Genomic DNA, 6,955 nt, shown 5'->3' with positions numbered 1-6,955 from the left:
TTAAAATTTAACTGTACTGTATTTCAGGGACATACTTTCACAGATGGAGACTTTGTGTTCACTGGGTAGGAATGACCAAAAGCCACGTGACTCTTGTATAATTTGAAGGCTTATTTTTCTATTGACTAAAAATAAAGATGTATTAAAGTGTCAGTGGCAAACCACTTCAGCATTCTTGCCTTGAGAACCCTATGAACAACATGAAAACGCAAAAAGATATGACACTGAAAGATGAACTCCCCAGGCCGATAGGTGCCCAACATGCTACTGGAGAAGAGTGGAGAAATAACTCCAGGAAGAATAAGGAGACAGCGGCGAAGCGAAAACAATGCCCAGTTGTTGATGTGACTGGTGATGGAAGTAAAGTCTGATGCCGTAAAGAGCAATATTGCATAGAAACCTGGAATGTTAAGTCCATGAATCAAGGTAAATTAGAAGTGGTCAAACAGCAGATGGCAAGAGTGAACATCAATATTTTAGGAACCAGTGAAATAAAATGGACTGAAATGGGCAAATTTAACTCAGATGACCCTTATATCTACTACTGAGGGCAAGAATCCCTTAGAAGAAATGGGGTAACCTTCATAGTCAACAAGAGTCCGAAATACAGTACTTGGGTGCAATCTCAAAAATGACAGAATGATCTCTGCTTGTTTCCAAGGCAAACCATTCAATATCACAGTAATCCAAGTCTATGCCCCAACCAGTAATGCTGAAGAAGTTGAAGTTGAACAGTTCTGTGAAGACCTACAAGACCTTCTAGAACAAACACCCAAAAAAGATGTCCTTTTCACCATAGGGGACTGGAATGCAAAAGCAGGAAGAGATACCTGGAGTAACAGGCAAATTTGGCTTTGGAGTACAGAATGAAGCAGGGCAAAGGCTAACAGACTTGCCAAGAGCACGCACTGGTCATAGCAAACACCCTCTTCCAACAACACAAGAGAAGACTCTACACATGGACGTCAACAGATGGTCAATACTGAAATCAGATTGATTATACTCATTGCAGCCAAAGATGGAGAAGTTCTATACAGTCATCAAAAATAGGACCGGGAGCTGACTGTGGCTCAGATCATGAACTCCTTATTGCAAAATTCAGGCTTAAATTCAAGAAAGTAGGGAAAACCACTAGACCATTCAGGTATGACCTAAATCATATTCCTCACAATTATACAGTGGAAGTGACAAATAGATTCAAGGGATTAGATCTGATAGACAGACTGCCTGAAGAACTATGGATGGAGGTTCATGACATTGTACAGAAGGCAGTGATCAAGACCATCCCCAAGAAAAACAAATGCAAAAAGGCAAAATGGTTGCCTGATGAGGCCTTACAAATAGCTGAGAAAAGAAGAGAAGCGAAAGGAGAAGAGGAAAGATATACCCATTTGAATGCAGAGTTTCAAAGAATAGCAAGGGGAGATAAGAAAGTCATCCTCAGTAATCAATGCAAAGAAATAGAGGAAAACAATAGAATGAGAAAGACTAGAGATCTCGTCAAGAAAATTAGAGATACCAAGGAAACATTTCATGCAAAGATGGGCACAATAAAGGACAGAAATGGTATGGACCTAACAGAAGCAGAAGATATTAAGAAGAAGTGGCAAGAATACACAGAAGAACTATACAAAAAATATCTTCATGACCCAGATAACCACAATGGTGTGATCACTGACCTAGAGCCAGACATCCTGGAATGCAAAGTCAAGTGGCCTTAAGAAGCATCACGATGAACAAAGCTAGCGGAGGTGATGGAATTCCAGTTGAGCTATTTCAAATCCTGAAAGATGATGCTGTGAAAGTGCTGCACTCAATATGCCAGCAAATTTGGAAAACTCAGCAGTGGTGACAGGACTGGAAAAGGTCAGTTTTCATTCCAATCCAAAGAAGGGCAATGCCAAAGAATGTTCAAACTACCACACAATTGCACTCATCTCACATGCTAGCAAAGTAATGTGCAAAAATCTCCAAGCCAGGCTTCAACAGTTCATGAACCGTGAACTTCCATATGTTCAAGCTGGATTTAGAAGTCAGAGGAACCAGAGATCAAATTGCCAACATCCACTGGATCATAGAAAAAGGAAAAGAGTTCCAGAAAAACCTCTACTTCTGCTTTATTGATTACACCAAAGCCTTTGACTGTATAGATCACAGCAAACTGTGGAAAATTTTTCAAGAGATGGGAATACCAGACTACCTTACCTGCCTCCTAAGAAACCTGTATACAGGTTAAGGAGCAACAGTTAGAACTGGACATGGAACAACAGACTGGTTCCAAATAGGGAGAGGAGTGGGTCAAGGCTGTATATTGTCACCCTGCTTATTTAACTTATATGCAGAGCACATCATGCAAAATGCTAGGCTGGATGAAGCACAGGCTGGAATCAAGATTGCCAGGAGAAATATCAATAACCTCAGATACGCAGATGACACCACCCTTATAGCAGAAAGCAAAGAGGAACTAAAGAGCCTCTTGATGAAAGTGAAAGAGGAGAGTGAAAAAGCTGGCTTAAAACTCAACAGTCAAAAAATGAAGATCATGGCATCCGGTCCCATCACTTCATGGCAAATAGATGGGGAAACAATGCAAACAGGGACAGACTTTATTTTTTAGGGGGTTCCAAAATCACTGCAGATGGTGACGCAGCCATGAAATTAAAAGACGCTTGCTCCTTGGAAGAAAAGCTATGACAAACCTAGACAGCATATTAAAAACCCAAAAAAAAAAAAAAAAAAAAAAAAAACCAGAGACATTACTTTACCTACAAAGGTCCATCTAGTCAAGGCTATGGTTTTTTCAGTGATCATGTATGGATGTGAGAGTTGGACCATGAAGAAAGTTGAGCCAAAGAATTGATGCTTTTGAACTGTGGTGTTGGAGAAGACTCTTGAGAGTCCTTTGGACTGCAAGCAAATCCTAAAGGAAATCAGTCCTGAATATTCATTGGAAGGACTGATGCTGCAGCTGAAACTCCAGTACTTTGGCTACCTGATTGATGCAAAGAACCAGCTCATTGGAAAAGATCCTGATGCTGGGCAAAATTGAAAGCAGGAGGAGAAGGGGATGACAGAGGATGAGATGGTTGGATGGCATCACCGACTTGATGGACATGAGTTTGAGCAAGCTCTGGGAGTTGGTGATGGACAGGGAAGCCTGGCGTGCTGCAATCCATGGAGTCCCAGAGTCGGACACAACTGAGCAACTGAACTGAACTGAGCTGAAGGTGTCGGAGTTGTTAACAACCATGGGCTAAAGACTAGTGCCATCTACTGGTGTATTAAGAAGTCCACACGTTATGGGTAAAATGGCCCTTGCCGTTAAGAAAAAAAATAATATTTTGCCCAGATTTTGTTTGGAAGTATTCGATAATTCAAACATAAAACTAAAAAATTTACTTAAAGACCTTTTTATAAACTAGATAATTAATGTAGAACTCTTTGTTACATACAAATTATGGCATGTACATCGGAGGATTTTCTTAATATAACTTAGGTAAATTTGTTAACATTTTTCTGAGACCAAACAGCAAAATCAATGGTTAAAACAAATTAACAGATTATTGTCTTAATTTAAAGATATTTTCCTTTCTCTCCTCTTATCTTGCTTCTATTTGGTCTCTGACTGTGTGGATCACAATAAACTGTGGAAAATTCTGAAAGAGATGGGAATACCAGACCACCTGACCTGCCTCTTGAAAAACCTGTATGCAGGTCAGGAAGCAATAGTTAGAACTGGACATGGAACAACAGACTGGTTCCAAATAGGAAAAGGAGTACGTCAAGGCTGTATATTGTCAGCCTGCTTATGTGACTTATATGCAGAGTACATCATGAGAAACGCTGGGCTGGGGGAAGCACAAGCTGGAATCAAGATTGCCAGGAAAAATATCAATAACCTCAGATATGCAGATGACACCACCCTTATGGCAGAAAGTGAAGAAGAACTAAAGAGCCTCTTGATGAAAGTGAAAGAAGAGAGTGAAAAAGTTGGCTTAAAGCTCAACATTCAGAAAATGAAGATCATGGCATCCAGTCCCATCACTTCATGGCAAATAGATGGGGAAACAATGCAAACAGGGACAGACTTTATTTTGGGGGCGTTCCAAAATCATTGCAGATGGTGACGCAGCCATGGAATTAAAAGACGCTTACTCCTTGGAAGGAAAGTTATAACTAATCAAGACAGCATATTAAGAAGCAGCGACATTACTTTGTCAACAAAGGTCCGTCTAGTCAAGGCTATGGTTTTTCCAGTAGTCATGTATGGATGTGAGAGTTGGACTATAAAGAAAGCTGAGCCAAAGAATTGATGCTTTTGAACTGTGATGTTGGAGAAGACTGTTGATAGTCCCTTGGACAGCAAGGAGATCCAACCAGACCATCCTAAAGGAGATCAGTCCTGGGTGTTCATTGGAAGGACTGATGTTGAAGCTGAAATTCCAATATTTTGGCCACCTGATGTGAAGAGCTGACTCATTTGAAAAGATCCTGATGTTGGGAAAGATTGAGGGCAGGAGGAGAAGGGGACAACAGAGGATGAGATGGTTGGATGGCATCACCGACTCAATGGACATGAGTTTGGGTAAACTCTGGGGGTTGGTGATGGACAGGGAGGCCTGGCGTGCTGCAGTTTATGGGGTCACAAAGAGTTGGACACGACTGAGAGACTGAACTGAACTGATTTACATGGTGAGAAATTCCTTAAACCTCACACAGAAGAAAAAAAAAAAAAACAGCAGTCCATAGTAACTGCCCCCAAAATATTTGCTACTTGTAAAGAAAACACAGACATCCATGGCCCTTTTTCAACACCTGTTTTTGTTCACTTTTATATCCTCAATGGCTAGCACTTAAGTTCTGTTCAGTCGCTCAGTTGCGTGCGACTCTTTGTGACTCCAGGGACTGCAGCACGCCAGGCCTCCCTGTCCATCACCAACTCCCAGAGCTTGCTCAAACTCATGTCCATCGAGTCAGTGATGCCATCCAACCATCTCATCCTCTGTTGTCCCCTTATCCTCCTGCCTTCAATCTTTCCCAGAATCAGGGTCTTTTCCAATGAGTCAGTTCTTTGCATCAGGTAGCCAAAGTATTGGAGTTTCAGCTGCAGCATCAGTCCTTCCAATGAATATTCAGGACTGATTTCCTTTAGGATGGTCTGGTTGGATCTCTTTGCAGTCCAGGGGACTCTCAAGAGTCTTCTCCAACACCACAGTTCAGAAGCATCAATTCTTTGGCTCAACTTTCTTCATGGTCCAACTCTCACGTCCATACATGATTACTGAAAAAACCATAGCCTTGACTAGATGGACCTTTGTAGGTAAAGTAATGTCTCTGGTTTTTAATATGCTGTCTAGGTTTGTCATAGCTTTTCTTCCAAGGAGCAAGCGTCTTTTAATTTCATGGCTGCGTCACCATCTGCAGTGATTTTGGAACCCCCTAAAAAATAAAGTCTGTCCCTGTTTGCATTGTTTCCCCATCTATTTGCCATGAAGTGATGGGACCGGATGCCATGATCTTCATTTTTTGACTGTTGAGTTTTAAGCCAGCTTTTTCACTCTCCTCTTTCACTTTCATCAAGAGGCTCTTTAGTTCCTCTTTGCTTTCTGCTATAAGGGTGGTGTCATCTGCGTATCTGAGGTTATTGATATTTCTCCTGGCAATCTTGATTCCAGCTTGTGCTTCATCCAGCCTAGCATTTTGCATGATGTGCTCTGCATATAAGTTAAATAAGCAGGGTGACAATATACAGCCTTGACCTACTCCTTTCCCAATTTGGAACCAGTCCATTGTTCCATGTCAGGTTCTAACTGGACGTAAGGGATCTCTTAAGGGATAGCAATAAATATTGTGGGAGGAAGGTGGGCAGGGAAGGAGGGAAGATGTAAGGGAGGAAGCAAGGTTGATTGTGCTCACAAAAAGAGAAAGAAGTGTTCACAAAAAGAAGAGATCTTCAGAGTGCCTTCCATCTCTATGGTTCTAGAATATTAATAACTATGACAAGGAAGCCGGTGGTGAATTACAAAGATTTCAAAGGCAACCAAAAGTCACTCCAAAAAAACGGATTCAGGCTTCCTCGCCCTTCATCACCAGAGAAACAGCCCTGCCTTTAAAGATGATTACCAAGGAGTCCCATTTTTTCAAATACTCACTAAGTCTCCACTATTATGAATCCGAGTAGGGAAAATCCATCAAAACATGAAAATATTCACCCACCAACTTCCAGTTAGTCCCCTTGCAAAAAAAACCCTCCCAACTTAATATCCATGACTGTTTCCACCTATCTAGTTAACACCTTGTCCCTTGGGTGATGTAAAGATTTTTCATAATAAAATTAAAATACTGTACAATGAAAATTCATTAGAAAGTAAAATTCAGATCTTCCAACAAAAGAAGGATTTGGACTTTCCTGTTACATACATTCCAGCAGGGGTGGGTATATGTGGCTTTCTTGTCCTTCATCGTCCTAACTCTTCAGGGAGAGCCTGCTTGCAGACAACCTTCACAGACCTCCCTGTGTAGTCAAATCTTTTTATAAACACTTAGGGCACCATGTACTCTCCAGAACAGCACTCACTACTGTTAACAGTTTATATTTATTCATTGAATTGGTTAACTATCTCCTCTTGATGACTTTAAGCTCCGTGAGGGGACCTTGGGTTTGCTCAACATTCATTGCATCACCAGTGTTTGGCAGAGAGCAGGCATGACATACATACTTTTAGAGCAAATGAATTACATAATGAATTCACAGGAGCAGCATGTTAAACCCAGATGAGATCAGAATGCTTTTTGTTATTTAAAAAAAAGAAGAAAAAAAGTACTAAAAAGCCAAAACAAACCACTCTCAATATGACTTTACATTTCTCAAAAAAAAAAAAAAAATAGTAGCTACCGTTCTTCCCTCAACCGTCCTTTTTCATTCTTCTGGTTTAAGCATATTTTGGTTCTTAAA

The sequence above is a fragment of the Cervus canadensis genome, chromosome 1 (genome assembly GCF_019320065.1).
Source record: "Cervus canadensis isolate Bull #8, Minnesota chromosome 1, ASM1932006v1, whole genome shotgun sequence".
Lineage (NCBI taxonomy): Eukaryota > Metazoa > Chordata > Mammalia > Artiodactyla > Cervidae > Cervus > Cervus canadensis.
Note: the sequence above shows the minus strand (reverse complement) of the source record.